This window comes from Diabrotica undecimpunctata, chromosome 10 (genome assembly GCF_040954645.1).
Source record: "Diabrotica undecimpunctata isolate CICGRU chromosome 10, icDiaUnde3, whole genome shotgun sequence".
Classification (NCBI taxonomy): Eukaryota; Metazoa; Arthropoda; class Insecta; order Coleoptera; family Chrysomelidae; genus Diabrotica; species Diabrotica undecimpunctata.
In genome coordinates this window covers 17,177,142-17,193,570 of record NC_092812.1, presented here as the reverse complement: position 1 = coordinate 17,193,570, position 16,429 = coordinate 17,177,142, and the positions used below count along the sequence as shown (strand labels likewise).

The 16,429-nt window shown below is 32.6% G+C and overlaps 1 protein-coding gene across 1 annotated transcript in view; it reads right to left on the bottom strand.

Moving 5' to 3' along the window:
- Positions 1-13,448, bottom strand: part of para (sodium voltage-gated channel paralytic) — a 454,557-nt gene extending 441,109 nt beyond the window's left edge. Inside the window, exon 1 of the mRNA XM_072545653.1 lies at positions 13,404-13,448. The gene's annotated coding sequence lies outside the window, so the exon portion shown is untranslated. The remainder of the gene's footprint in view (positions 1-13,403) is intronic.
- Positions 13,449-16,429: the final 2,981 nt, after the last annotated feature.

Genomic DNA, 16,429 nt, shown 5'->3' with positions numbered 1-16,429 from the left:
CTACAAGGGCAACCAAATTGAACAAACTACTTCAAACGTAACTAAATCAATAATGTTAACGAATGACGGAGAAAACAATACACCTACAATTTCATACGTTGCTGCAGCCAAAACAAGACCTAAACCTATTTTTCCAAAAAAATAACAAGCATTTATCATACATTCTCATCCCAATCTTGTGTTATTGGACTACGTTAAAGCAGTTGGAAACATCGTTAATCCCAAAAATGTTTGTTTTGCATCGAAAATATCAAAGAACCGAGTGTGTATCTACTTATCAAGAACCGAACTTGTAGACCAGCTTATATTAGAGCATTCCACTGTAAGTGTCAATTCTGTTGAGCTGAGTATAAGAAGACTAATTTCTCCAGCTAAGAGAATATTAATATCAAATATCTGTCCATCCATACCTAATGAGGTCATAGAACAGGCACTCAAAGATTTCGGACTTCAAATGGTGTCGCCTATATCATTATTAAAGGCAGGTATCCCAGGAGATGAGTACTTGCATATTATGAGTTTCAGACTCAAGTCTACGTTATTCCAGCTACTGAGAACTACGAGCTTCAAACGTCACTTTTAATACAGTATGAGAATATCGCATATAGAATATTCTTGTCTACAGATCGTATGGAGTGTTTCCTTTGTAAACAGCCTGGACATACAGCAAACAAATGTCCTAACACAAATACACAAACAACCTCATTGCCGCAATCAAATAATTTATCATCAACATTGTCAACAACTACAATAGTTGATACAAATTCTGAGAATCTTCAAGCAACTACATTATTACCAGCACCAGGTGTCAAACGACTGCATTCATCAACTAATGACACAAATTCTCTTGAAGACCAGACATCCGACGTTGATGTAATGCCCCCTCCTGAGCACTCCTCCAGCACTGATAAACCAAAATTAGTTAAAAAGAAACCTAGGATGCAGTCCACAAACGAAGCTATTCTATCATACAACACAAAGACAATTATACAAAATCTCTGTAACACAAATCCGAATGACTATTCGTTAACAGCTGATCAGATTATTGCATTCCTCGAGAACTCATTTGGCAACGGCAACCCAATAATCGAAGCTCTGCAAATTACTACAGATATACAGGTCATGTTGGACGATATGTATAAGATATATTCTTCTTTAACAGAAAGATCTGTTAAGGGTAGAGTTACTAGAACAACGAAAAAATTAAAGAAATATTTAACCACAGATAATAGCAACGCTGAAGTATCACAATCATCAACTGACGACGATTATCTCTCAGATACATCACAAAAGTCCCAAAAATCTACCTTTTAATTACTTAGTTACTTTTCAAATTAATTCAATGGAATTGTGACGGATTCTATCTGAGATACGAAAGAATCCAACAATTGATCGCAGAAACAGAAGCAGATTTTATATGGTTTACAAGAGACAAACTTTAAAGATACCAAAATTGGCCAACTTAAAAATTACGAAGGTTACCATTGTCTACGAAAGGACTTCTTGAGAGCCAGTGGCGGCACCTCAATTTTTGTTTCCAGAGATCTGTTTTCTATACATCACATACTCACTACTGGCATTGAAGCAATCGCAGTCTCCATCTGGTGTCCCAGCAAAATTACAGTATGTAGCATTTATGTACCACCTAATTACAAACTTTCAGAAGAGGAACTGTATGATTTAATCCATCAACTTCCCACTCCTTATCTTCTTGTGGGTGATTTCAATGCACATAATATTATGTGGGGCTCTGATAAAACATTTGGAAGGGGAAAAGTCATTGAAAATGTATTAAATTGTTCTAGCACTTGCCTATTAAATACCGGATCAAGTACATACTGCAATATCTTCTGGCACATTTTCAGCAATTGATTTGAGCTTTTCTGACCCAAAGTCATCATCTCTATTAAACTGGCATGTCTTCGACAGTCTCTTTGATAGCAATCACTTTCCAATTCTGATTTCAAACAGCGAGAATAAATCTAGCAATTATAATCAAGAGTAAACTCTAAAGTTTAATAATTATGTGTAACGGTTAAATTTGTATAAAATAAGTACTGTATATTGTCAAATGTAAAATTGTATATACCTTATATTGACTTATACTGTCATCGTGTCAATGATCTCGTAGTCGAGACACGTTAATTAAAATAAAAAAAAAACTAAAGAGCTCAATAAATATTTAGTTTTTAATTTCTTACGTTATTTTAAATATAAAGCAATAAGTTCATAATATATATAAATATATATATATATATATATATATATATATATATATATATATATATATATATATATATATATCTCCACCCTTTATTTAGAAGAATAAATTAACGCTCGTAAAATTGTATGTGATCTGTATCTGCTAGACGCTTACGATGGCGTAATATGATACGATGATGAAGTTTTTATAACAGATCTACGGACTTAAGATGAGGAATGGTTTTGGCATAAGTTGAGCAATCTCGGATGATTTTAGACGACTATAAAGTAAAGAATGCCCAAATATTTTAAAAATTTTATATTTTGTTCTTTTAATTGACCACTTCAACTAATTTCAAATTCGTTCTTGAAGGACGATGATTAAATATATTAATTAATTATAAGAGTTTACACCTATCAAATGTTTATTTTAACGGTGCTGGTGTTATTTTAAATAACAATGATATAATGTTTTTACCTATGATTTCTGCTTCTTGTTCTCTTTCCAGTGCGCTGAAAATTGGGCTGAACTGTGGATGCTCGTTCTGACACTTGGCAGCTTAAATAAAAAAAGTGTTTATCTTGCGTTGGTACAACTAGAAGAAAAAGGAACAACTATCCAAAAGAAATCAGAGAACCCATAGTAGAAAAAGAAAGTCAAGAAAAAAACGGCAGCAATACAGAGCTCCAGGAGACAAAACTAGTCTAAATAATGCTACACAAAAACTAAAAAGGGAGATACAGAATATAAAAAATTCAACAATTAATTATTTTTTAAGTAATTTAACAGCTGATCATAACACAGATTATTCGTTATGAAAGGCAACAAAAAGAATGACGAGACCAATTATTCATTCTCCTCCTATCAAGTTGGAAAACGGCAACTGGACTAGAAGTAACGAACAGAAAGCAGAACGATTTGCAGATCATTAAGAAAGCACATTCAAACCCAACGACAATGATGGTGAAGAACTAAGATGGGAAAAACCATTCCAAATTAAAGAAAGAATAATATTGACATCATTTAGAGAAGTATCAACAGAGATAAAAGAGAATATAAATCCTAAGAAAGCTCTAGGATATGATCGTATAACAGGAGAACTATTAAAAAATCTACCAAGAAAAGCCATAGTTAAGCTGACACACCTAATAAATGCTGCTTTTAGATTGAGATATGTTCCCAGACTCTGGAAAGTAGTCGAAGTCATTATGATTGCCAAACCAGGTAAACCTCCTAATGAAGTGACATCCTATCGACCAATATCACTCCTTCCGGTGATGTTAAAACTATTTGAAAAACTACTATTGAAAAGATTAAAACCAATAATAGAAAGAAAAAATCTTATACCAAATCATCAATTTGGTTTCAGAAATCAACATTCCACTATAGATCAAGTTCACAGAATAACGAATATAATAGAAAAGACATTAGAAGAAAAGAAAGTCTGCTCTACAATCTTCTTGGACGTAGCACAGACATTTGATAAAGTCTGGCATGAGGATTTAAACTATAAACTAAAAACGTTCATGCCTAAACAGTATTTAGAAATCTTAGAATCATACATTGTGAATAGATATTTCAGAGTAAAACAAGAAGAAGTGTACACCGACTTAAGGGAGATCAAAGCTGGCGTGCCACAAGGGAGTGTCTTAGGTCCGGTCCTGTACCTATTGTATACGTGTAACATCCCAGAGTTAGTTAGAACAAAACAATATTGCCACCTTCGCGGATGATACAGTCACACTAGTGAAGAAGCGACTGATAAGTTGCAACTATCAGTAAATAAAATACATAACTGGACCAGAAAATGGCGAATAAAATTAAATGAGATTATATCTGCACACATTAACTTTACAAATAAAAAAATAGAAAATTTCCCAGTTAGAATAAATGATACCCAAGTTCCTTATGCAACGTCAGCAAAATACTTGGGCATCACCCTAGACGCGAAGCTGCGCTGAAAGGTCCATGTCAAAAAGAAAGGAGGGGAGCTTGATATTAGATATAAGAAATTGTATTGGCTGATTGGAAAAAAATTATTATCAACATTATCCATTCATAATAAATTATCGATTTACAAGCAAGTACTGAGGCCAGTATGGGTATATGAGTGCCAACTCTGGGGCTCTACCAAAGCTAGTAATCTACATTATCCAGAGATTTCAAAACAAAGTACTGAGAAACATTGTTGATGCTCCTTGGTATATCCGTAACAGCAACCTCCACTAGGACCTAGGTATGGAAACTGTGTCCGAAATAATCAAGAGAACGGCAGCAAGTCACGAGCAGAGGCTGCATAGTCATGTGAATGTCGAGGCAATCCAGCTTCTTGACAACACTGAACTAAAGAGAAGACTCATAAGGACAAAACTATTTGAGTTAGTGTAACAGTTCATTGTAAAAAGCAGAGTATAGTGCTGTAATGTTATTGCATGTTAGTTGAAGTGCATTAGTTGATATATTTAAGTATTTGCCGTTCATTAAGTTAGGTCAGAAAATAACTGATAATTGGTCATTTGTGACCAGATAGCAGTATACAAACACCGTACAGGTGTTATATAAAAAAAATCTTGCGTTGGTTATACAAAGACTGAGTGAGTGCGACGAAATAACTTCTAGTTTTGTAAGTATACTAGGGCAGTGTCTACAGGACCGTATTATTTCCGTAACATAAAAACACACACACACACACTGGTTAATCAAACTTAATATGTGAACAAATAATTAATAAAACACTTAATAATATAAGAAAAATATATGTGTGGAGGGTCGGAATATGTTTTAGAGACAATCTTTATGATATTTTACATGAAACTTAAAAAAGAAGAATGATTTGAGACCCTGGAAGCTGTTACAACAATATTCCGAGATGTTCAATCTACAGTATTTGAAAATTATATGTTTGAATATTTAAACAGCGAAATTCCAGACTCGCTGAAGAAACATTTTTTGTAGAAAGTTATTCTAAAAAATAATCTATCAAAAATTGATCATTTAAAATCGATATGCCACAGTATTATGACTGCTGTGCGGTGAAAATCTTTTACATTTACATTACAATTGGGTCTCTCAGTTTTTTCTCAGTCAAAATGACTTATACATATTTTTTCTCTTTCTGATATTATAATGTACGAGGCAGCAGCTGTTTTTCATCGTTCACCTCATGTCCTACCACCAGAAATCATTATATCTCCAACACGGCGACCCTTAGAAGAAAAAACGTAAAGACAATTTTTATTGAAAATTGCATGATTTATTTTGCGTGATGTAATTTTATGATAAAACTTACCGTTTGACTTAAAATGCAGATTTGCCACCTTTGGCCTTAAATAACTTTTTTTGTAGATGTGTGATTAATTGGACTTCTCATATTTCGTGTATAATGGTGTTCCAAATATTCAACCAATTTTTAGCTCTATGCGAATTTTGATAACCTTAAATGTCTATCACGACCGGGCTATATCACAAGAATGGATAGAAGATAATTTTTTTGTAATGCAATTTCATATAAATAAAAATAGCGAATTCTTTGACAGCTTATAAAAGTACAACATAAAAAATTTGAAATTGTCTCAAATAAACTTGCGGACTGAAAAATACTATACCTTTTATCTGTCTTCATAATATTTTTGCAGTTAGCTCCCGCCATAAATTAAAAAAAAAATTAGAACTTTACTGTGAGAAAAATTTACCTTTTTTGTTTTTTACGCATATGGGTGTCCAGAACCTCTTCTGACAAACGAAGAACAGAGATGCCTCATATAATTTTAAGACAATTTAATCCAATTTACCTAGTACGAAAATGCTTCCTAAGGGAGCTAGACCTCTTTGAAGATGGCGCCTTGTAATTAGTTTTTTTCATCTCTACCTCTATAACGCTTCTCTCTAAAACTGGTACGATTAGATGGTACTGGTACTGGTACTCAGAGTTAAATTGACTTCATCAATTGCGAATTTGTAGTACCGGTCATAGCCATCCGTTTTCGGTAGGTCAACGGTTATTTTAAAGCATAACTTTTTTGTCTTCAACTTTTAAACTTTCTTAATAATAGATTATTAAATTTTTAAAAGTATAACCTATGTTTTTCATTATCAAATTGTTGTCAGTTCATGAATTTTATCTTTTAGTTTTACTTTCTTCTTCTTTTTCACGTGCCATCTCCTCTAAGAAGGTTGTCAACCATTATGGCAATTCGCACTTTCGACACCGCTGCTCTAAAGAGGTCAGCAGAAGTGCAGTTAAACCAAGCTCTCAAATTATTCAACCAGGAGATGCGTCTTATTCCGCGACTCGTTCTACCCTGTATTCTTCCTTGCATTATTAATTGTAACAAGTTATAACGCTCGCCCCTCATGACATGTCCCAGATATTGCAGTTTTCTGACTTTAATTGTGACTTTCTTCTTCTCATTCCGCCGACTCCTTATGAAGGTTGGCGATCCAAATGGCAATTGTAGTTTTGGAAACTGCTGCGCGAAAGATCTCTGCGGATGAGCGGTCGAACCATCTCCTCAGATCTTTCAGCCACGAGTTCTGGCGTCTTCCTACTGATTTTTTGCCCTGTACTTTTCCTTTCAGTATAACTTGAAGTAATTCATATCTTTCGCCTCTCAACACATGACCCAAGTACTTTGTGACTTTGTGACATCTAAATTCAACAAAAATGGTTTTTACTAATAAAGAACACGCTGACATATATTTAGTTTATCGCGAAATGAGGTGTCACGCTCAAGCAGAATAACCTAGATACGCTAAAAAATTTCCCAATTGTGAGCATCCCACTCACTCAACATTTACAGCTCTTGATCAAAGATTAAGAGAAACAGGTTCAGCTGTCTCAAAAACTAATAAAACAGGACGACATAAGGATGTAACAGCGCACATAAAGATGTTATTTTAATGGTAGTTAAGGAAAATCTAGAAGTTAGCGTTCAAAGGCTATCTGCCATGTCTTCCACAATTTTAAAATCTTCCGTAAGAATTATCTTATACAATTGTATCCTTTTCATTTTACAAAAGTACAAGCACCACTACAATGAAATTTTCGTGCTCGTGAAAAATTCGCTAGATGGTTAAAAAATCAGAAAAATCAAAATAAATATGTTTTCAGATACATTTTATTTTGCGACAAAGCTACATTCACAATAATTGAAAATTTAATTTACATAATGCACTAGTAAAATGTATTATTATTCGTACGTTGGTGACAATCCTAACGTTGTTCAAGAATGTAAGCATCAGCATACATTTAGCATAAACGTCTAGATATGAGTAGTTGACGACTATCTATTTGGATCTGTGGAATTGCCGGCTTGTTGAAATGTTACTGATTACTTCCATTTCCGCTTTAACAGGAATGAACAAGACTTTCTTAATAATAACTACGAAGACCACTGGATTGGAAGAGGTGGTACAGTTGCTTGACCAGCAATGTCACCGGATTTAAATTCTTGCGATTATTGTGTTTGGGGATAAATAAAAGCATTTGTTTATTCCGTTCCGATACGAAATAGTGCACAACTCTGGTTAATAATAAATGGTGCTTGCAATGAATTTAGAAATAAATTTGAAATTTCAAAAATTCGGCGTTCTCTAAGTAAAAGGGAAAAATTCTTAAAGACTAATGGTTATCACAGCGAGAATCTGTTACAACTATCTACCTTTGATACCTGTTCTGTTTTGTTAGTTTCGTTTCATCGTGATAAATACTTTGTTGGTAAAAACCTTTAAATAAAGTTTTGTTTCAATTTGATTTTTTGCTTCTTTTCCTAAACTTTTTTTACGAATCGTGTACTGCGTTTATTGAAACAAAAGCAAAACCTATTAATTTAATTTTCATGACGAAAACACGAAATATTTTCAAATCGATGTTTCTAGAAGACAGTGTATCTTAGAGATTTACAGTGAAAGTACCTTTTAGTAGTAGAATACCTAAAAATTTATTAATCCAGTATCAACAATGCTTAAAAGTTAATGACAAGAAAGTTATGCGTTAAATTAACCGTTGACCTACTCAAACCGGAGGTCTATGATAGAATTGATAGAATTGATTTAACTCTGGAGGATAAATAATCGTACCAGCTTTTGTTTTTCTAAATAGAGGCGTTCTATAGGTACTTAAAAATAAAACTAATTACAAGAGCTCTAGCTTCCTTAGAAAGTATTTTCGGACTAGGTAAATTGGGTTAAATTGTCTTAAAATTATCTGAGGAATATCCCGTCTTTATTTGTCGGGAAAGTTTCTGGACACCCTGTAAATCATATTTCAAATTTAGACTAAAATTGGTTGTTCAGAATAGTCTGGAAAATTTTTTACACGGAAGAAAAAGTAAAATAAAAGTTACTCGGGGAAAAAGTATAACTTTCAGAGTCCGCTCAATTTCCAATATCACCTAAATAATTAATTTTCCATGTAGCGAACCAATTTTATTTTACAAAATTGGTTTGAAAGCATATTTGCTCTATTATGTAAATTAGTGATATCAAAGAATATTTCACAGACCAAAATTTTTAACAAGTTCTGACTGAATTTGAGTACAAAATTATTATGCAAAAACAACGGAAGGATAGCATGTTTCTTAACGCATTTGTTTTATAGACAACTGTTATAATTTTTTTTACCAAATTACTTTTAAGATCTTTCCGATTTCGTAGACGCAAATTAGCAAAGCGTTATTTTTCAACTTATTCAACTTATTCAAGCAAATTTTCATTTCTACGTCCTTGAAAAATTGTACTTGAATTATACTCAATAAGGTCAAGTCGTTCAAAAATCAAGAAATATCATAAATGATGGACTATTTTATTAATTATTTCTTAGGGTATGTTCAATGGCCCAAAATCATTTGCAAACTTTCTGTCATTTATAGCCAATAAATATAAAATTTTTATTTACACCCTCTAGATAAATCTGATTTATATAAGGAATAACCAGGCAATTAAGCAATTACGCTGATTAGAACATGTTTATTTGACTGTTTATCAATATTGACCCTAATAATAATTTCTAAGTTATTTCAACACTGTTATGTTAGTTGAATAGCTAAAGTGGCAACATTGCCGCAAACTAGTGCTCTCTAGCCTGTAACGTTTCGAAAAAATTGCATTTGAATGTTTTAGGTTTGTTTCAACTTCGAATTTTAGTATTTTTGAAATTATGCAGCCGACAGTATTTGAAAATATATAAGACGAAAACTGGCACAATCAACTTTTCAAGCCAAATAAAAAATTCTACGCTTATTAATACTGAAATTACTACTACAAATAAGATGATAAATTTTTATGGTAAAATTATTGTACCGGGTGGTCCAATAAGCCGATCTCTCGGCTATATATCAGAAACTATTCATGTTATAACTTTAGGAGAAAAAATTCCTTAGTAAAAGTGGCCAAGAGAAATCGCTGGAAATAACTTTCAAGTTTCTGGGTTAACCGCTAGGGGGCGTAACCTGCGAAGAAAACTTTGAAAACCAGTTTTTTGGGAAATATGTCCAATTATACCAAGTGTTAAATAAGTAAACTAGAAAGAGGCCTGAATTCTGCACAAAGTTGTTCAAGTACTTTTTTTTTTATTTTTTTAAATAAAGGGTAGGGGAGAGTGGGAAAGTATTTGTGGATAAATACCTATAACTTTGGTTTGGATCAACCGATTTTAACGAAATTAGTGTCATTAGAAAGAATGTGGAAGATTTAATTTACATATACTATAAAACAATTGCATTTAGTTTTAATTGTCATAGGTAGAGGGTACTTTTGGATAGAAAAAATTAAAATTTGTTTTTCTTAAAAATGTTTAATGGTACCACCTATTTATTGTAAATTATCATGGAACTGGATTAAATTCGTAACAAAATGGCGCAAAGCGCATGTTGATAGCTTTTGTAGAACTCGAGATATGAATAAAAACGCATAAACATAAGTAATTATAGTATTGACTCACCCGTTATTATAACTTAAAATTAAATATGTGAAAGATCATACAAATATCTCGATCATTAAAATTTAATGTCCAATTAAATGTTCAAATTGTTTTTCATCGTTGTCCACACAAAGATGTAATCTTTCGCGCGTAGACATAACAGCTGCTCTAATGTCAGCTGTTGATATACTATTTATTGCGTTTATAATGCGCTGTTTCATGTCATCTCGCGTGGTTGGTCGAGTTTGGTACACTAAGTCCTTCAATCTTCCCCACAGATAAAAGTCCAGACATGTTAAGTCTGGAGATCTAGCTGGCCATGAAAATATACTTCCCCTTCCAATCCATTTATTTGGATAACTTGCATATAAATAATCTCTAACTCATCTGGAAAAGTGCGCAGGGCACCCGTCATGTTGTAATATCATATTTCTTCTTGTTTATAAGGAAATATCTTCCAATAAAACAGGCAACTGATTTTCCAGAAAATCCAAATATGTTTCACCATTTAAAGTTCTATCAAAGAAATATGGACCTACGATCTTTCCATCAACTATTCCACACCAAACATTAAGACTCCATCTATCTTGAACCTGCACCTCATGTATCCAGTGCGGATTTTCTTCGGCCCAATAATGCATATTATGCAGATTAACACCACCCGCACTATTAAACGTAGCCTCGTCTGTCCACAAAATGTTTTACATTATATGCGGTTGTTCTTCTAGCAGACCTAACATCCAATTGCAGTAATCCAGCCTTGCATCAAAATCTCTCTCATGTAAAGCTTGGTGGAGAACTACATGATAAGGATGCAGTCTAAAAAACAGAACAATAAATATTGGTGAAAAAGAAACCACTATATTTACTAAGACTCAAAAAATCTTGAAAAATCCACAATTGGTTCACAAGATAAATCGTGCATAAGTATTTTTAAGAAACGGATAAAAGAATAAAAGCGTCCTGTTGCCGATTTTATCGGAATATTAAAATAACAGTTGAATCTAAAGTTTAAAGGGAATTCCAAGTTTCTGACCTAAACGTTCACTTTATAATATGAAAAACCAACCTGTGATGTTTTAAAATCCTTAGAACAGTAGTTTTGGGTATGTTTAATTCTTTAGAGATTTGCCGACTACTTATATGTGGATTCTCTTGAATTAAAGCAAGAACATTGATTGAATTATCTTCGGTCATACCTCTACTACGTCGTTTAAAACAAGGACGATGAAAACTACCAGTTTCTCTTAATCTTCTTGCCTTTCTTTCAAATACTTTTTTGCCATAATGTCTCCTGTCAGGATATCTTACAGAATATATACGTGAGGCAATAGCGGCATTTTGGTGACATTCGAAATAAACTCCGATCATATCATACAATTCTGCATTTGATATACTCATCACGAATTATTAGTACTGATAATTAAATACTAATATTACCAATATTAATATCTATTGAAAAAAGTGCACTCTTAAATTCGAATTATAATATAACACTTCTTAACAATGTTTTGACTCCTGTCAATATTCGTTGTCGTAGCCTACTTAGTTTCGAAAACACTATTTTTAATCATATGAAATAACAATGGTCAAAATAGGTATCAACATTAAGATTCTTCTGCTATAAAAAAATTTGAAAATACCTACTGACTTATTTTTAATAATTTATAATACAGGGTGGGTCAATACTATACTTACTTATGTTTATGCGTTTTTATTCATATCTCGAGTTCGACAAAAGCTATTAACATGCGGTTTGCGCCATTTTGTTACGAATTTAATCCAGTTCCATGATAATTTACAATAAATAGGTGTTACTATTAAACATTTTAAAAAAAAACAAATTTTAATTTTTTCTATCCGAAAGTACCCTCTACCTATAATAATTAAAACTAAATGCAATTGTTTTATAGTAGATGTAAATTAAATCTTCCACATTCTTTCTAATGACACTAATTTCGTTAAAATCGGTTGATCCAAACCAAAGTTATAGGTATTTATCCACAAATACTTTCCCACTCTCCCCCACCCTTTATTTGAAAAAATAAAAAAAAGTACTTGAACAACTTTGTGCAGAATTTAGGTCTCTTTCTGGTTTACTTATTTAACACTTGGTATAATTGGGCATATTTTCCAAAAAACTAGTTTTCAAAGTTTTCTTCACAGGTTACGCCCCCTAGCGGTTAACCCAGAAACTTAAAAGTTATTTCAAGCGATTTCTCTTGACCACTTTTACTAAGGAATTTTTTCTCCTAAAGTTATAACATGAATAGTTTCTGATATATAGCCGAGAGATCGGCTTATTGGACCACCCGGTACAGTGTAATAGCTTCAAGTATTGAGGATCAAGCATCAAGGATGCATTCATTATATTTAGAGTATGTAATGGAGTATAGAATGGAAGGAGGTGATTTGTTTGTTGTGTTACAACCAGATTCTAATAAAACTAAAAGACAAATTTCATAAAACTGCCATGAGACAAGCAGAATGTTGGACACCTAAATCGAAAGTAAAGCATCAAATGCATGAAACTGAAATGATAGTGCTGGGACGTATGAGTGGACAAAAATGTATAAAGTTAAAAAAGAATACATTAGGAGAAATCTATGTGGCACATAATGATGTTAAAACGATAAAGCATTGGTTAAGATGGTTAAGAAGGATGTTACTAGAAGGAGTAATAAGACAGGAAAATCAAAGAAGACCTGATGTGAGGCGCTTATACAAGACATGTCTGTCAAGAATATTAATATTAAGATAAAACAAAACAAAAACTTATGTAGAAATATAGTTTTAGAAACCGATCCCATACAGAGATAAAGGAAAAAAGAGTATTTTAATAGTCTACTAGGAAAAAATAAAGTAAAATATATAAATAAAGTAATTTTTGGTATAGTTTAGGAATAAATGAAAGGATACATGTGTTGATTAAATTTTAACAAAATGCATTTTAAGAATTATTTCGTACAGTAGATTAGTTTCTTAAAAATGACTCTGGTTGGTATGGTTTCTTAAAAATGTTATATCAGAGAAAATGATGGTAATACGAACAGGCTTATTTGCTTCTCATATAAAAATATGTTTGAGACAAATAGCTGGTAGAACATAGAAAAAAATTTTGTTGAACTATAAGGTCAAGATCCCTATGCATGGTTGCCACTTTCTAGGTACTAATTTTTTCACATTGCTATTATTACTTGGGCATTATTAGTATAGATTAATATATGAATATTATTTACAAAGTAGCCATTAAAAAAGACCATCTAACCATTGTTTACTTACAAGTTATCAAAGAGGGCTATTTGATGATCCATAAACATAACTAACCTGAAATCAAAAAAAAGTTATTAGAATATTTTAAGAACAATAGACTGAAGAAAAAAGTGTTAACCCTTAAGTATTATGGTGGTAACGACACCAACGGTATGGTAGGGTCAAAATTAACTTTATTTATAATAAAAATGGCAAAAAACACAATATATATGAAATTATTTAAATATGTTAGTCTTAACGAGTATACAAATATTTCTAAATTTATTTATTTTTATGCCTGAATCAGTACAGCGAAGTGAACCTTAAGTGCTCGCTAAGGCGTAAAAAGGATGCCATTCTTATTTAAAACGTCATGTCATAACTTTACATCCAGATGTTAAATAGGCAAGGCCGCTCCTATTATAATCCTACCACACATTCTTCTACGTAAAACGCCTTGTACACTCTCGATCGACGAAGTGTCGAAGTGAAGTTAAACGAGGCTAGGGATGATTCGATACTACTAAATACTCATATGGTATCGATACCTTCATTTGATACTGACTACTCGGTATCGAATGAAAACGTATTCGAATCCGAGTACTAGTATCGAATGAAAATACTAGTATCGAAACACTATACAAATTAGTTTGTATATTGTTTTGTTAATAAAATTATTTTTCTTCGTCTTATCCTTTATATACTGTTACTATGATCATTATGTATAATTAAAATAAAGTTGATTCTAATGGACTGCCGGAGTGATGACGTCGATTTTATTGACATCTGTCAGTTTCACTTTCCAAACAAGCCTTGTTTAGTGTGGATAATTTGTATTTTTCGTTGTATTTTCATTTTTTTTACAGAATCTTTCCGCTTTTTGCAATATCTAAGTATTCTAATAGTTACTACAACAATTTTACAAGGTTGTGTAAATAATGAAGCATGTTGTTTTATAAAAATAGCAATAAAATGCATGTATTAATAAAGTAAGGTTAGAATTTCTTTAATTTAAACTTTTAAACTATATTTCATATGAATAGACGACTGAATTATGATGGTATTATCGTAAAAAACACTATACTTAAAATAATTAGCAGCAGAGGAAGCAAAATGTTAACTTTATAGAAATTAAAAAGTCTTGAGATTGGGCATTTCAACTTTTGTTTGGAAAGTAATAATAACAATATGGCCGCCGTGACGTCACTCTTCGGCTGTCTATTCCACAAATTTCATTGTTTATTTTCCGTCATCTGTCACTGTCATGTCGCGCATGACGTAGTCAAGGACGCTTCTTCAGGCATTTGAATGTAGTTGTATAGGAAAAACTTTTAATTTTAAGTTTTTTATATAATTTGGCTAATTTAATTATAGTTCTCCTACTTCTTCCGATACCCAGTTGCCACTCCTCTCGATTCATCCATAAGTCTTCTTCTGTGTCTCTGTCTTTCATTTCTCTATTGATGCCTTCTCTGCAACTAAGGCGGGGTCTTCCTCTTTTTTTTTCTACCGTGAGGGGTCCACATTAAGACTTGTTTTGGGAGACGTTCTTCAGACATTCTCTGTACATGACCGTACCATCTGAGTTGTTGGGTACCAATATCGTCTACTATTGTATATTTTACTTTCATAATTTCTCTTACTCTGTTCGTTACTCTTTCTATTTTAGATTTTCTAGCTGAACGTCTCCAGAGATCCATTTCCGTTGCCTCAAGCTTTCTCTTGTATCTTTTCTTCATTTGCCATACTTCACTACTGTAGGTAATTATAATTTTAATTATTGTGTTATATATCTTGTGCTTGTTATTATTAGAGATTGATTGATCCCAAAGGATACTATTGAGAAGGGAAATTGCTTTTCTTGCTTGGTTGTTTTTCTCCTCAATTGTGTCGTCTACGTTGCCTTCTTTTGTGATGATCATCCCTAAATATTTATATGTGTTGCAATGTTTGATAACTTCTTCATCTTCCAATATGAGGTCCTGTTATTTCCCGCCGATACACATATACTCGGTTTTTGGGATATTGATTTCAAGTCTCCATTTTTTATACTCCTCGATTAATTTTCGAGTCATATACTCAATATCTTTATAATCTTGTGCTATTACTAGTTGATCATCTGCAAATGACAAAGTGTATATGCTATTTTTGTTAATCGGCATTCCCATATTTCTACATTTGCGCTTCCACAGTTTTAGAGCTTGTTCTAGATAAATTTTAAATAATGTCGGGGAGGTACAGCAGCCCTGCTTAAGGCCTTTATTCATTTGGAATCCACTTGACAGATTAATTCCAACCTTTACCTTTGAGTTTGCATTAGCGTATAGTTCCTTCGTTGCATTTATTAAATTCATGCTTATGTTTGTTTACTCTAACGCTTCCCATAATTTATAATGTGGTACTCTATCATAAGCCTTTCTTAGGTCTACATACAATAAATGTACTTCTTAATTACCGGCTATTCTCTTTTCAATAATCTGTGTAATGCAAAACAAATGGTCAACAGTATATCTACCTGCCCTAAATCCTGCCTGTTTCTCAGCTTTTAAGTCTTTATATTCGCTTTCTATTCTGTTTTTAATTACTTTTTCCGTATATTCTACTGATCGAGTTTGTCACGGCAAAGCCTCTGTAATTGTCACATTCATCCCTTCGACCTTTTTGTGTATAGTGGATATGAATGATGTCTTCCACTCCTCTGGGACTGTTATTCCATTATTGCATGTTTTGGAACAGTTCGACTAATCTTGTATATAGTTTGGTTGTACCGTGTTTAATTAACTCTGCAGGGACGTTACCTGGACCTTTTTTAGAGATCTACATACATCTTCCACTTCTTTCGTTGGTATTCGTATGGGCTAAGTTAAAATATTTATATTTTGTGTTTCGTTGCTGTCTTTAAATTGTAGTCTATCTTCCCTTGGGAGTTTCTCAAAATATTGGTCTCAGTCATCCATTGTTATTATTGACATTATATCTCTCTTCTTATCTTGTCGTAAAGATTTTAAGACTCTCCAACTTTCTTTGCTTCTTCGTCCTCCTAGATGTGAATTTAT